Source organism: Hemitrygon akajei, chromosome 8 (assembly GCF_048418815.1).
Source record: "Hemitrygon akajei chromosome 8, sHemAka1.3, whole genome shotgun sequence".
In the NCBI taxonomy this organism is placed as follows: Eukaryota; Metazoa; Chordata; class Chondrichthyes; order Myliobatiformes; family Dasyatidae; genus Hemitrygon; species Hemitrygon akajei.
Genome location: NC_133131.1, coordinates 158,640,959 through 158,656,477, shown reverse-complemented (window position 1 = coordinate 158,656,477; position 15,519 = coordinate 158,640,959). Strand labels below are relative to the sequence as shown.

Here is a 15,519-nt window from a genome sequence, read left to right as displayed (position 1 = left end):
ACAACATATGGAAATCAATAAGTGAAAAATGCCAGTAAAGTGCTGAGTTAAATGAGGAAATTGAAAGACTATGGAACATAGAGAACATGGAAATCTACAGCATATTACAGGTGCTTTGGCCCACAATGTTGTGCCAACCATATAAGCTACTCCAGAAAATGCCCAGAATCACCCTACTGCATAGCCCTCTGTTTTTCTAAGCTCCGTGTACCTATCTCAGAGTCTCTTAAAAGACCCTATTGTATCCGCCTCTACCACTTTTGCTGGCAGTGCATTCCACGCACCCACTACTCTCTGTTTTTAAAAACTTACCCCTGCTGTCCCCTCGGTATCTATTTCCAAGAACCTTAAAACTATGACCCTTCGCGTTAGCCACTTCAGACTTGGGAAAAAGCCTCTGGCTATTCAGACGATTAATACTTCTCAACCTCTTATACACCTCTATCAGGTCACCTCTCATCCTCCATCACTCCAGGGAGAAAAGGCCAAGTTCACTCAACCTATTCTCATAAGGCATGCTCTCTAATCCAGAGAAACATTGGAACATGAACATTGTCCCAATAGAAATGTCTACAACTAGTATTAGCCCAAAGTCACTACACTTTCACTACAGATTTAGTTTGTCACCTCAAACACTTCAAAACTTCTATCGATGTACCGTGGAGAGCTTTCTGACAGGCTCCACCACCTTAGGTATTGGGGGACTACTGCACAGGACAGAAAGAAGCTGCAGAAAGTTGTAAAATTGGTCAGCTCCATCTTGGGTACTAGCCTCCGTAGTATCCAAAACATCTTTGAGGATGGTGCCTCAGAAAGGGACCTCTGCCCCCAATCACCCAGGGCCGCCTTCTCATGGTTACTGTGAAGAAAGAGGTGCAGAAGCCTGAAGGCACACACTCAGCGATTCAGGAACAGCTTCTTCCCCTCTGCCATCCAATTCCTAAATGGTCATTGAACCCACAAACACTACCTCACTTTTTTTAATAGATATTATTTTTGTTTTTGCACTATTTTAATCTATTCAATATATTTACTGAAATTGATTTACTTGGTTTATTTATTCCATATTACCATGTAATGCATTGTATTGCTGCTGCTAAGTTAATAAATTTCACGACACATGCTAGTGATAATAAATCTGATTCAGATTCTGATATTGATTCATTAGGACACTACAAAACAATTTTTCACTATAAATTTCTCCACTGAGATTGGGTGGGACTACAACTAGAGGTCATGGGTTAAGGGTGAAAGGTGAGAAGTTTAAGGGGAACATGAGTGGTAACTTCTTCACTCAGAGTTGTGAGAGTGGGGAATGATCAGCTAATGCAAGTGGTGCATGCGAGCTCGATTTCAGTATTTAAGAGAAATTTGGATAGGTTATTTGGATGGTGGAGATATGGAGGGCGATGGTCCCAGTGCAGGCCAATGAGAGTAGGCAGTTTAAATGGTTTTGGCATGGACTAGATGGGCCAGATGGCCTGATTCTATGTTGTACTTCTCTATTTCTCCATGACTGTAAACTATTAGACCTACACAGTAGTATTTATGTAAATCTCCAGAAAGCTACAATACTACACACCACTAGAACAAGACCATAAGACATAGGAGCAGAATTGGGCCATTCAGCCCATCGAGTGCTCCACCATTCCATCATAGCTGATGCTGGAACCCAATAATCCCCATACACCTGCCTTCTTGCCTTATCTTTTGATGCCCTGACTGACTAGGAAATGATCAACTTCTGCCTTAAATATACACACGGACTTGGCCTCCACCACAGGTCTGAAAGCTCCTAGCATTTGAGAAATAAGTGTGCTTGTCTATGCCCTTACAAGCTTGAGCTGAGAATAAATTAAAATGCAATAATAATAATAAAAGAAGTGTTCATGGGTTCCTGGACCATTCAGAAATCTGATGATGGAATGTTCATCTTGAATCTCGAGATCTCTGGTGGCAAAACCAACCATGATATTTTTGATGAGTATTGCAGAACACACCCTTCCCTTGATGGACAGAGAGCAGAAAACACTGTTTCAGCCTTTATAATGGCCATTACCAACAACGGAAGGCCCACTTAACTCAATGAAATTACCTTCACAAAGTCTGAAGGAATCGTATCAACCAAATTTTTAATTTCAATGTTCCCTTGTTTATATTTCTTAAATCCCATTTGCAAAACAAAAATCATGAGCTGTCAGTTCTGAATCAATATACATCATAGAACATAGAACACTACATCACAGGAAAAGGCCCTTTGGCCCACAATTTTGTGCTGAACCAATTAAATTAGTAATCACCTGGTCAACTAAACCAATCACTTCTGCTTACACTATGTCTATATCCTTCCGTTTTTCTCTCATTCATATCCCTATCCAAATGTATCGTAACAAATCCTTGATGTAATAATAAATTTCAAGCAAGACCCATCTACTCACCCTCTCAAATCTATTCTGTCTTTTAATAAAATCATGGTTAGCCTGACTGCAACTTCACCTCACATTCTCCTCAGTAATCTTTTGCTGCCTTGCTTATCAATTATCTGTTTACCTCTGTCTTAAGATTATTCATATCTTCTGCTTCCATCTCTTAGAGCGCAAGTGTGCCAAATGCTTATGATTCTCTGAGAGAATAGAAGTGACCTCTCTCTCAAAAGGTTGCAAAATTATTTTTATACAGCGACTCCAGCTTTACCTTTTCCCACTAGAGGAAGCATCACATTCACCCTGTCAAGAATTTTCAATATCTATCATGTTTCATTCCCGTCTCCTCTTATTCTTCTGAAGTCCATCAAATACAAGTCCAGCCTGTACAATATTTCCTCACAAGAAAACCCATAGCTCTATTGCATTGTCGCATGTGCTCTTCATTTCCTGGGGATATATTTAATTCTTGTGAAATATAATAAATTTCAAGTATCTGTTGCAGATTTACAGATTTATCATAAGTAGAGTGTAAATTCACACACTAACTGATGATCTGACACCATCACTTCACATTGTCACTACCTGGCCTCTGTTGACTGAATTAATTAACTAGTAACACGTATGCAAGCTGGATCAATGACCCTGAAACAGAATGATCCTGGAGACTCAGTTAGTTGAAACTTAATCCTGTATACAACTTTTTAACCGATATTAGTCAGAGCAAATGTCTATGTTACATTGCAATTTTCTAACTCAGGCTTCCTGCTTTGTTTGTAGCATTCTTCCATTAGCATTTTAGCCAAAGCAAATCCAGTAATGACTTCATACCCTTCCTTGGAGTGCCCCACCTCTTCTTTATCTACGTTGGCTATATCATTTAGAACTACCTACACGGTTTACACTGTTCTATCTTGCCACCTCTTCTCTTGTCACAGATCTGACTGTTGTGTGTCTGACCACCCTGCCTTGAAGGCGGCCTGAGATAAGGCACAGCTTAATTAGATTGAGCATAGGCAGGACAGGCCTTCAATATCCTGACCAGGAAAATGGGAAATAAAGGAGCTGAAAGGTAGATGGGGTGGAGGGAAGGAAGTGGGAGGATTGGAGACAGATATAAAGAGATTACCTTGATTATTGCACCAATTCCAACATCTACGTCTCTTGTGTCTCCTCTTTGTTCATTAGGCTCCCCATCTCGAGGAGGCTCTGATTCCAGGGACTTACATTTGTCTTCACCTCTGTTTTTCTCTTTATATGTCTGGGGACCTTTTCCATCAAATTTTTTATGTTCCCTCCACACTTATACTCATGCTCTATATTTCCCCTCTTAATTAATCCCTTGGTCCTGCTTCTCTCATGTTCTGTACCTTTGTCTCTTCGTGAATCTTCATTCCCATAATCCTGAACTTGTAAAATGTCTCACCAACATAATTAGTTGATTGCTTAGGTCCAGATCCCTCAATTAGATTACCTTTCTTCTATGTTTTTTTGAAATACTGTATATCCTTCACTTGTTTTAAGGTTACCCTAGAAATATTTCCCTTTCATCAATCAAGAAAATGAATCTCAGGATAATGTGTGGTAACACATAAGGACTTTCAAAATAAATTTACTTTGATCTTTGAACTTTTGCCTCCTCTTTGGTCATTTTAACCATACAGTCAAGACAATTTGCCACAGTAAATTTGCTACATTGCGTTTGATGAAATGCTGCTGCTTACTGGGGATTCTTTTGTGACACCTCGATCTCCCTGAGAATGAAAGTTGAAGTTTGGGAAGGATGTCATTCTATTCCAGGATCCGTCTGTATCACACATCCTTTTGACTTGAACATTCATCATTATTCCTTCCTCGCCAGCAGATAAATCCCCTGAATTCGCTGCCAAGTACGTGCAGAATGCGCCACCACACGACTACAGAGTAAGGCAACATCTTTACAGTCATTCTGGTTCTTCAAGATGACACAGACGTGTGACCATGTGGTGTACAATGTCAATGTCAGTAAAAACTCTTAATTTACAACCATATGCTTACACATTTGCAGTGAAAATTATTTGCCTTTGGGAACTGAAACCTTAACACAAAATCTGTTCTTGTCAAGTATCCAATCAAACGAAATAAATGTGAAGGGTAACCTGTTCTTCCTGAATACTAATGATTCCATAGTAGTGTGCCATTAATTCTGAGCAGATCTATCACCTGACATCCCTGTGACTATTTTATCAGACTTCAGTTTTCCTTCCGTAGGTAGAATACATATAATTAAATACTGTACTGGAAACACTGAGCAGGTTAGGCTAAATCCATGGGAAGGAAAACCAAACTTAATTATTCAGGTGGACACCCTTTGTCAAAACAGGAATAGAGAGAGAAAAAAGGTAATTTTTCAGCTGCAAAGAAAATGGTGAGAGGAATGGATAGGACAAAGGAAATATATTAGATAGGGTTAGATCAGATCAAATGGTTAAATGAGTTATTTAAAGGCTCACTATATTTCTTTGACTGTGTTGGTTTGTAGTATGATTATGGGATCCAGCAAGTCAGTCTCTAGTAATGGAGAGAGAAAAGTTGATGGATTTATAAGATTATGAGAAGCATAATATCATATTACATAGATATAAATAACGTACAGTATATATTATATGATCATAAGAGGAGATTAAGCCATTCAGCCCAGTGTTTCTGCTCTGCTATTCAATAATGGATGATTTATTATCCCTGTTAACCCCATTCTCATGCCTTCTACACATAACCCTTGATGTCCTTACGATTCAAGAACCTAGCAACAGCGGCTTTAAATATTCTCAATGACTTGGCCTCCACAGCTGTCTGGACAATGAATTCCACAGATTCACTACCCTCTGGCTAAAGGAATTCCTCCTCATCTGCTTTCTAAAGGGACATCCTCGTATTCTGAGGCTGTGCCCTCTGGCCCTAGATTGCCCCACTGTAGGAAACATCCTCTCCACATCCACTCTATCTAGGCCTTTCAATATTTGATAGGTTTCAGTGAGATCCCCCTCATTCTTCTAAACTCCAGTGAGTACAGGCCCAGAGCCATCGAATTCTCCACAAGTGTTAACCCTTTCATTCCTGCAATTATTCTCTGACCATCCTCTGGACGCTCTCCAATGCCAACACATCTTTTCTTAGATAAGGGGCCCAAAATCCCTCACAATATCCAAATGTGGTCTGATCAATGCCTTATAAATCCTCAACATTACATCCTTGTTTTTATGATCCTAGTCCCCTCAAAATGAATGCTGACATTGCATTTGCCTTCCTCACCACCAATTTCTGAATTCTCTCCCAGTTTAGAACATAGTGTACGCCTTTATTCCTTCTAGCAAAGTACATGATCATACACTTCCTTGTTCTATATTCCATATGCTACTTCTTTGCCCATTCTCCTTATCTGTCGAAGTCCTTTTGCAGACTTCCTGCTTCCTCAACACTACCCGCCCTTCTACCTATTGTCCATAAAGGCATCAGTTCCATCATCCAAACATCTTGTGCATTGCATTATATATATATATCTTTTTCCCTGGGTCAAGATGCCTAATATTACGCAGCATGCATTTCTGGTGAGAGGGGTTAAGTTCAAAGGAGGTGTGTAGGTCATGTCTTCATGCTGCAAGCAGAGGGTGCTTGGAATATACTGGAATAGTAGTGGAGGCAAGTATATGAATTGAATTGAATGATCTTTATTGTCATTATACATAGGTACAATGAAACTCTGTTTAGCTTCCTCTCAGGCAATTAAACAAAGTGGTAGATAAAAACAAGACAGTGATAGAAAAATGGTATTAAATAGATAAGTAGCAGAAAATAAGTTGCAGCAGCAACAGAATATCACAGTAATGCACAAAGTGCCGTTAGTGCAAGTATTTGAGTCCTTGTGTGTGCTCACAGTTTCAGTCATTGTTCTGTGGGAGTGGTGTGATGGAGGCCACAGCTCTGGGGTAGAAGCTGTTCCTCAGTCTATTTGTTCTGGCTTTTAATGTCCTGAACCTTTTGTTGGACGGCAGCTGGTCAAACAGGGAGTGGCCAGGGTGTGAGTTGTCTCTGGTTATGCTGATTGCTCTCCTCCTGAGTCTGCTGGAATAGATGGTGTCCAGTCCTGGGAGCTCCATCCTGACAATTCACTGGGCCGCCTTCACCACGCGATGCAGGTCTGGTCGCTCAGCAGCTGTGCAGCTGGCATACCACACTGTGGCGCTGTTAGTCAGGATGGTTTCAATTGTGCTTCTGTAGAAGTTAAGCAATAGCTTTTGTGGGAGTTTGGCCTGTTTCAACTTTCTGAGGAAGAAGAGTCTTTGTTGTGACTTTTTTTTTACAAACAGCGAGGTGTTGGTGGGCCATGTCAGTTGTTTTGACAACATAACTCCAAGGAACTTTAGGTTTTCCACACTTTCCACTACCTCTCCGTGTATATGAAGGAGGATGTGTACTCTGTCCTTTGATCTCCTGAAGTCAATCATCATCCCTTTTGTTTTAGAAGTGTTCAGGACCAGGTCGTTGTCCTTACACCACTCCGTCAGATGATCCACCTCGAGCCTGTAGGCTGTTTCATCCTCCTCTGAGATCAGGCCAACCACTGTGGTATCGTCTGCAAATTCAATTATGGAGTTGGAGGAGTAGATGGGGGTGCAGTCATGTGTGAAGAGTGTGTAGAGCATAGGGCTCAGCACACAGCCCTGCGGGGTGCCTGTTTTTGGGATGAGGGTGATGGAGGTGTGCTTACCAACTCTGACTTGCTGTGGTCGGTCTGTGAGAAAGTCCATGACCCATGAGCACAGGGAGGAACCAAGGCCAAGAGTGTTCAGTTTGCTGACCAGTTCATGGGGGATGACTGTGTTAAATGCAGAACTGAAGTCCACAAATAACATCCTCACATAGGTGTTTGGTTCCTCTAAGTGAGTCAGAGCAATATGGAGGGCTGTTGTGATTGCATCCTCTGTGGAGCGGTTTGCCCGGTAGGCAAACTGGTGTTTGTCCAGATCAGGTGGGATTGTAGCCTTAATGTGTGAGAGCACAAGTCTCTCAAAGCACTTCATGGGTATGGGTGTCATTGCTACAGGGCGATAGTCATTCAGGCACTTCACAGCTGATTTTTTGGGCACTGGGATGATGGTGGAGGTTTTAAGGCATGTTGGAATAACAGTTTGTACCAACATAATAGAAGCATTTAAGAATCTCTTAAATAGGCACAAGACTGTCCAGTGAATGGAGGGATATGAGCATTGTGTAGGCGGAAAAGATTGGTTTAGTTGGGGCTTTAATTACTAGTTTAATTAGTTCTGCACAACATCATGAACCGAAAAACTTCTTCCTGTCCTATGTTGGATGACTTACAGATCATGTACCCAGTTCTGATGCAGGCAGAAAGAGTGAGTTAGACCAGTGTTGAGTCAGGAAGGCTGCAATGTGCCCAGGCTGAAGATGAGTACTGTTGCTTGGTCTTTTGTTGGACCTCATTGTGACAATGCAGGAGAACGCAGAGAGGTGGATCCATGTTAGAGTGGGATGGAGAAGCTCAGATTCAGACTGAAAGCAGGTGCTCTGTGCAGCAATCACCCACTCTGAGTTGAGGATACATTTCCTAAATCATTGATGGTATCCTGTCTTTTCATTGAGTTGGTTTCTTCTAAGAGCTATTCACTTTAACAGGAACCAATAAACATCTTTTCACTGGGCCTTATTTATGTCAGAATATGAACACTTATATTGAAACAGGCACTTTTACAATCTCAGTGCCCTGAAGACATAAAAAACAACAAATAAAAGGATCTTGAAAGTTTTTGCAGTGTACAACATGTGACATGTGGTACACAGTAAGTCACATATAAAGGATTCACCTGGTCAAATGTTTGAAAAGTAGCTTCTTGTTATGGGAAAATTCTGCAGCTTGTCAATAGACAATAGGTGCAGGAGTAGGCCATTCAGCCCTTTGAGCTAGCACCACCATTTAGTGTGATCATGGCTGATCATCCACAATCAGTACCCCATTCCTGCCTTCTCCCCATAATCCCTTGATTCTGCTATCTTTAACAGCTCTATCTAACTCTTTCTTGAAAGCATCCAGAGAATTGACCTCCACTGCCTTCTGAGGCAGAGCATTTCATAGATCCACAACTCTCTGGGTGAAAAAGTTTTTCCTGAACTCCGTTCTAAATGGCCTACCCCTTATTCTTAAACTGTGGCCTCTGGTTCTGGGCTCCCCTAACATCGGGAACATGTTTCCTGCCTCTAGCGTGTCCAATCCCTTAATCATCTTATATGTTTCAATCAAGTCCCCTCTCATCCTTCTAAATCCCAGTGTATACAAGCCCAGTCGCTCCAATCTTGACAGTCCTGTCATCCCGGGAATCAACCTCGTGAACCTTCGTTGCACTCCCACAATAGCAAGAATGTCCTTCCTCAAATTTGGAGACCAAAACTGAGCACAATACTCCAGGTGTAGTCTCACCAGGGCCCTGTACAACTGCAGAAGGACCTCTTTGCTCCTATACTCAACTCCCCTTGTTATGAAGGCCAACATGTCATTAGCTTTCTTCACTGCCTGCTGTACCTGCATGCTTACTTTCAGTGACTGATGAACAAGGACACCTAGATCTCATTGTACTTCCCAGTTTCCTAACTTGACACCATTCAGATAGTAATCTGCCTTCCTGTTTTTGCCACCAAAGTGAATAACCTCACATTTATCCACATTAAACTGCATCTGCCATGCATCTGCCCACTCACCCAACCTGTCCAAGTCATCCTGCATTCTCCTAACATCCTCCTCATATTGCTCACTGCCACCCAGCTTTGTGTCATCTGCAAATTTGCTAATGTTACTTTTAATCCTTTCATCTAAATCATTGATGTATATTGTAAATAGCTGCAGTCCCAGCACCGAGCCTTGCGGTACCCCACTAGTCACTGCCTGCCATTCTGAAAAGGACCCGTTAATTCCTACTCTGTTTCCTGTCTGCCGACCAATTTTCTATCCATGTTAGAACCCTACCCCCAATACCATGTGCTCTAATTTTTTTGGAACCTTATCAAAGGCTTTCTGAAAGTCCAGATACACTGCATCCACTGGCTCTCCCTTGTCCATTTTCATAGTTATATCCTCAAAAAATTCCAGAAGATTAGTCAAGCATGATTTCCCCTTCGTAAATCCATGCTGACTCAGACCGATCCTGTTACTGCTATCCAAATGTGCCGCTATTTCATCTTTTATAATTGACTCCAGCATCTTCCCACTGCTGATGTCAGGCTAACTGGTCTATAATTCCCTGTTTTCTCTCTCCCTCCTTTCTTAAAATGTGGGATAACATTAGCTACCCCTCCAATCCTCAGGAACTGATCCTGAACCTATGGAACATTGGAAAATGATTACCAATGCGTCCACGATTTCTGGAGCCACCTCCTTAAGTACCCTGGGATGCAGATCTTCAAGCCCTGAGGATTTATCAGCCTTCAGTCCCATCAGTCTACCCAACACCATTTTCTGCCTAATGTCTTCAGTATCATTCCAGGGAGAGTTTATATCTAACCGAGGCAAAGATTTTATGATGCCCCATTTAAAGTATAATACCTCTGACAGCGGATTAGGATTGGCATAAGAATGGATAGTAGATGGTTTGCATGGAGACAGTAGGCTCCATGCCTCTACGACTACGACAGTATGGAAGGTCTCATAACTGAAATGGGGCCATGAGGCTTAGAATCAGAATCAAATTTAAAATCACAGACCTATGTTGTGAAACTTGTTGTTTTGCAATGGAATCACAGTGCAAATCATACCAAATACTATCAATTACAATAAGAAGTATTTTATAAAAATTAAATTAAATAAGTAGTTCAAAAAGAGAACAAAAAATAGTGAGATGTGTTTATAGCCCATTCAGAAATCTGATGGCAGAGGGGAAGGATCTGTTCCTGAAACATTGAGGCTATCGAGGCCAAAACATTGGGTACATTGAAAGCAGAGGTTGATATGTTCTTGATTAGTAATGGTGTTAAAGGTTATGGGGCAAAGGCAGTAGGATGGGATTGGGACGGATAATAAATCAGTACCTCCTCCCCGATGGTAGTAATAAGGAGAGAGCAGGTCCTGTGTGATGATGGGTTTAAATGGTGTTCGTAAGTCTACAGAGTGGAATTTGAACACACCTGGAAATAGTGTAGACTATAATCTATATTAACCTTGATTAATTTTCTTTCCACCAATGCTGGCTGATGTACTTAATCTTTGTAGCATTTTCTGTTTAACTTTAGACAACAGTAATACTCTAATAATAAGGGAATACAGTTTGAACTCTATGTGGCTCCCTTACAGTTCATTTGTTATGCACAGTGTTTGATTATATTTTCAAAAGTTTACATTGTTCATATTTTATGAAACCAATTTGTTTACACAGTGCTTCAGGGTACATTAATACTTTGAGGATTTTCACACATGGCTGGGTTGTTTAGAGAGAACAGCTTAGCTGTTTAAGGATTAAATTAATCGGTTTTAAAGAGAATAACCCTTTAATTTGTCAAACTAAACTGTCACGCCGACCAGAATCCCTGGCGTATTGAGCGCACAGGAATTTAACAAGGTCAAACGAAACAAGGAACATCATTCAGTGCTAAATGGCAGCATTGTGGAAACTGGGGCATTTGAGGAGACTTCAGGCCGTGTCTTCTCTCTTCTGATCCTAGGTAACCATAATACCAGAATTAGGCTGTTCGACCTGCTCTGCCCTTGCAGTACGGCTGATTTATTAACCCTCTCAACCCCATTCTCCTGCCTTCTCCCAGTAACCTTTGGTGCCCTTACTAATCAAGAACCAATGAACCTCCACTTTAAATATACCCAATACCTTGACCTTCACAGCATCTGTGACAATGCATTCCACAGATCCACCACCCTACAGCTAAAAGAAATTCTCCCTCACGTCTGTTCTAAAGGGGCATCCTTCCGCAGAAAGATAGGTAAATGCATTTACGATGAACCCTCAGTGGGGTCTCGTAATGAACAAAAGGTAATTATGAGGCTGACAGGTAACATGAGGATGCATGAGGGCCTGATTAATAGTGAGAGGTTGGCTACACTGACGAGGATGCTGCCTGGGCAAGAGGGCCTGAGTTATATTGGGAGGATGGCCATGCTGGATTTTTATTCCCTGGAGTACAGAAGAATGAGGGGTTATGGATAAGCTGGATATTCTTTTCCTCAGGGTTAGACTGTCCAAAATTAGAGGCACAGATTGAAGATAAGAGGGGAAAGATTTAAAAGAGAGCTGAGAGATAATTTCTTTACGCCAAGGATTATGAGTAGTGGAATGAACTGCCAGAGGAATTGGTCAAGATGGATGCAATTTCAACATTGAAGAGCCATTTGGTACATAAAAAGGAAGTTCTTGGAGGGTTATGGACTGAATGCTGGCAATTGGGTCTAGGAGAGAGGATGCCGTGGTCTGCATGGAGCATTTGAGCTGCAGGGCCTCGCTCTGTGCTGCATTACTCTATGACAATTAATAATATGAGAGCTCATTCACGTGAAAGGATGTCCGTACATTGGACGTTTGTAAACCCGGATGGCCTGTATTCAGGCATAATGGGCAATTAGGAAGGCAAATATTGATTTGGCCTTTGTTACAGGAGGATTTGAGTACAATACTGAAGATGTCTTTGTATGATTATATGAAACTTGCTATGCACATCTTCTTTAAACTTGCCCCTCTCACCTTGTTGAACAACATTAAGGGGTCAAATGACATACTCTTGGAATTGATACTAGTTTATTATTGTCTACATGACCCAAGATACACCATAGGACATGGGAGGAGAAAAAGGTCATTCTGCCTATCATGTCTGTTCTGCCATTCCATGATGACAGATTTATCAACCCTCTCAATCCCATTCTCCTGCCTTCTCCTCGTAACATGACTCGGCCTCCACAGCTGTCTGTAGCAACAAATTCCACAGATTCACCACTCTCTGGTTAAAAAAAGTTCTTTCCCATCTCTATTCCAAATAGACGTCCCTCCATTCTGAGTTTGTGCTGCCTGATCCTAGAAACACAGGGAAAAGCTTGTCTTGTAAACTGTCCATGCAGATCAAATCGTTACATAGTACATTGAGGTAGAATAAGGTGAAACAACAATAATGAGGAATAAGTGTAACAGCGACAAAGAAGGTACAGTGCAGATAAACAATGAGGTGCAAGTTCATAATGAGGCTTGCTGGCCGGTGGTGTTGTGGTAGGCAGGTGGTCCTGGGTTCGAATCTGGCCAGCTCCTTGCACGCTTCCCATCCATGCTGGGCTGTTCCATGCCTCAAAAAAAACAGCCAAAAATTCTAAAGAAATGGCAAGGTTGCTGCCCGATGCACCACAAGGCGTGGAAAGGAACGACAGCAACATAATAAGGTAGATTGTGAAGTCAAGAGTCTATCGTATTGTACAAGGGGTATGTTAAAGAATCTGAAAACAGTGGTGTAGAATCTATCCTTGAGCCTGGTATTATGGGCTTTTGTATCTTCTCCCTGGGGCGGATAGGATCTTTGATTATGTTGGCTGCTTCACTGAGTCCATGGAGGGGAGGCTGGTTTCTATGATGTGCTGAGCTGCATCCACAACTGTCTTCAATTCCTTGCAGTCACATGCAGAATAGTTACCGTAGTAAGCCCTGATACTTCCAGGTTGGATCCTCTCAATGGGGCATCGATAAAAATTGATAGAGGCCAGTGGGAACTTGACAAAGGTCTTTAGCCTCCTACTTTCCTTTATTCTCATGATGATTAGATTAATATCTCCTGCTTTCTGGCTGGATTTGACACTGGATTCCTTCTTGTTAGTGACACCTCCTTGTTCAGTCACTGCACAGCCATAGTTCTTCATTCTGCCACAGCAGTTCGTAGTGTTATCAAAGTATGTATGCAGTGTACAAACCTGGGATTCATCTTCCCCACAGACAGCCACGAAACAAAGAAAACCATGGAACCCATTCAAAGAATAAACTTCAAACCCCCCCCCCACCCCCACGCACAAAAAAACCCCAAATTGCACTAATGGCAACAGAAGAAAAATGAGTGAAAAACGCAGGATACAAAACACAAAATTAAAGGAGTCCAGGCAAACACTTTTTATTTGGATAGTTAGCCAATGAAATATTCCAAAAGTCCTTGGAAAAAACAACTGCATTAATGAAGAAAGGCAAATGAGTGGCAGTGGGTCTTCAGACTGAATCAATACTCCTGTTTCTCTTTGCTGTGGAGTATTTCCAACATTTTCTGTTTGTTACTTCTTGTGAATAATTTGCTTTCGGGCTCAATATCCAAACTGCCTGTTTTTTAAAAAAAAATCACAAAGCACATCTTTTTAGCCTGCCGATGCCTTTTTAAAGTCCAACATAATGTGAAAGGTAATTGATGAATGAGATTTGAATACTGGGTGAGATTTAAATTTAGGGAAGGGAGAATCAGATGGGATGTATAAGCACAGACAATCTAATAATGTTTATTTTTAAAACACTGCCCTTAATTTAAAATGGAACCCTGCTAAGTGTCAGGATGGAAACTTTGGCGACTGAATTTTCAGCACTTTAAGACCATAGGCTGTAAGACTTGGGAGAGAATTAGACCATTCAGCCCATCGAGTCTGCTCCAGCATTCCATCATGGCCGATTTATTATCCATCTCAATACATTCTCCTGCCTTCTCCATGTTTTAAGCCAAAACTTTAGCTTTTCACACCACAATTTGTTATCACCCACACCACCTGTGAAGTCCTGATCACATCATCTTTTAAATACTCGCTTCAAGCAGTTCTATGGGTTTCAAATTAGCTATTTTTAATATGAATTTAAAATCAGTGTCCTATTTGATCAAACAGCAAGCATATCAAGATAGGCTTTAAGGCAGTGATCTGTAGACTTCAATGTAAATCTGGAGCACAGTAAAATGAATGCCATATTTCAGTGCTTGACAGTTTCGTGTGAGTCTTTAATTGTAATTAACTTGTCAAAACCCTTCCAGTATGTTACACCAACAACATTGCAGGACATTCTGGCTGAGCTGCTATTAAGAAGTGGGTAAATCAGTGAATTAAATTATCACAGTATTCATTCCCATTTTAATTCCTGTTCTTCATAACTAATCAATACTGAGTGAAATGAGGACCTGTCCTGGACCCATCATCGAAATGTAATTGCAAAGGAAGTACAACAGTGCCTCTACTTCCTTAAGAACCTTTGGAGATTTGGTATAACATCAAAAACTTTGATAAACTTCTATAAATGTGTGGTGGAAAGTGTCCTGACTGGCTGCATTATGGCCTCGTGTGGGTGCACCCATGCCTTTCAGCAGCAAATCCTACAAAAAGTAGTCAATTTGGCGCAGTACATCACGGGTAAAACCCTCCCAACCATTAAGCACATCTACATGAAACATTGCCGTAGAAAAGCAGCATCCATCATCAAAGATCCTCACCACCCAGGTCATGTTCTTTTCTCACTGCTGCCATCAGGTAGAAGGTACAAGTGCCTCAGGACTCCCACTACCAGGTTCAAGAACAGTTACTACCCCTCAACCATGAGGCTCTCAAACAAAAGGGGATAACTCTACTCATCTATCGAAATGTTCCCACAGCCAATTATCTCATTTTGAGGACTCTTTATCTTATTATTTCATGTTCTTGTTATTTATTTCTATTTATTTATTGTTGCATTTGCTTAATTTGTTGTCTTGTCTGCTCTATCTGATCTTCCATTGATCCTATTATAGTTACTATTCTATAGATTTGCAGCAGAGTATGCCCGCAGGAAAAGGAATCTCAGAGTTGTGTGTGGTGACATGCATGTACTCTGAATATAGAATTTACTTTGAACTTTGAAGTTTGAATTGGAATATAGTCCGGTGTGGTCTCCTCTACATTGGTGAGACGTGCCATGAACTGGGAGAGTGCTTCGTTGAGCCCGTTGACTCCATTTGCCACAAGCGCAACTCCCTGGTGGCCAAACATGTTGATTCCAATTCCCACTGCCGCTCTGACATGTCGGTCCATGGCCACTCCTTGTGCCAAGATGATGCCACCCTCAGGGTGGAGGAGCAA

The 15,519-nt window shown here is 41.4% G+C and overlaps 1 protein-coding gene across 5 annotated transcripts in view; it reads left to right on the top strand.

Annotated features, from left to right (window-relative positions):
• The window catches only part of dpp6a (dipeptidyl-peptidase 6a), a 1,522,610-nt gene that overhangs the window by 1,121,503 nt on the left and 385,588 nt on the right, over positions 1 to 15,519 (top strand). The gene's annotated exons all lie outside the window — the stretch shown is intronic.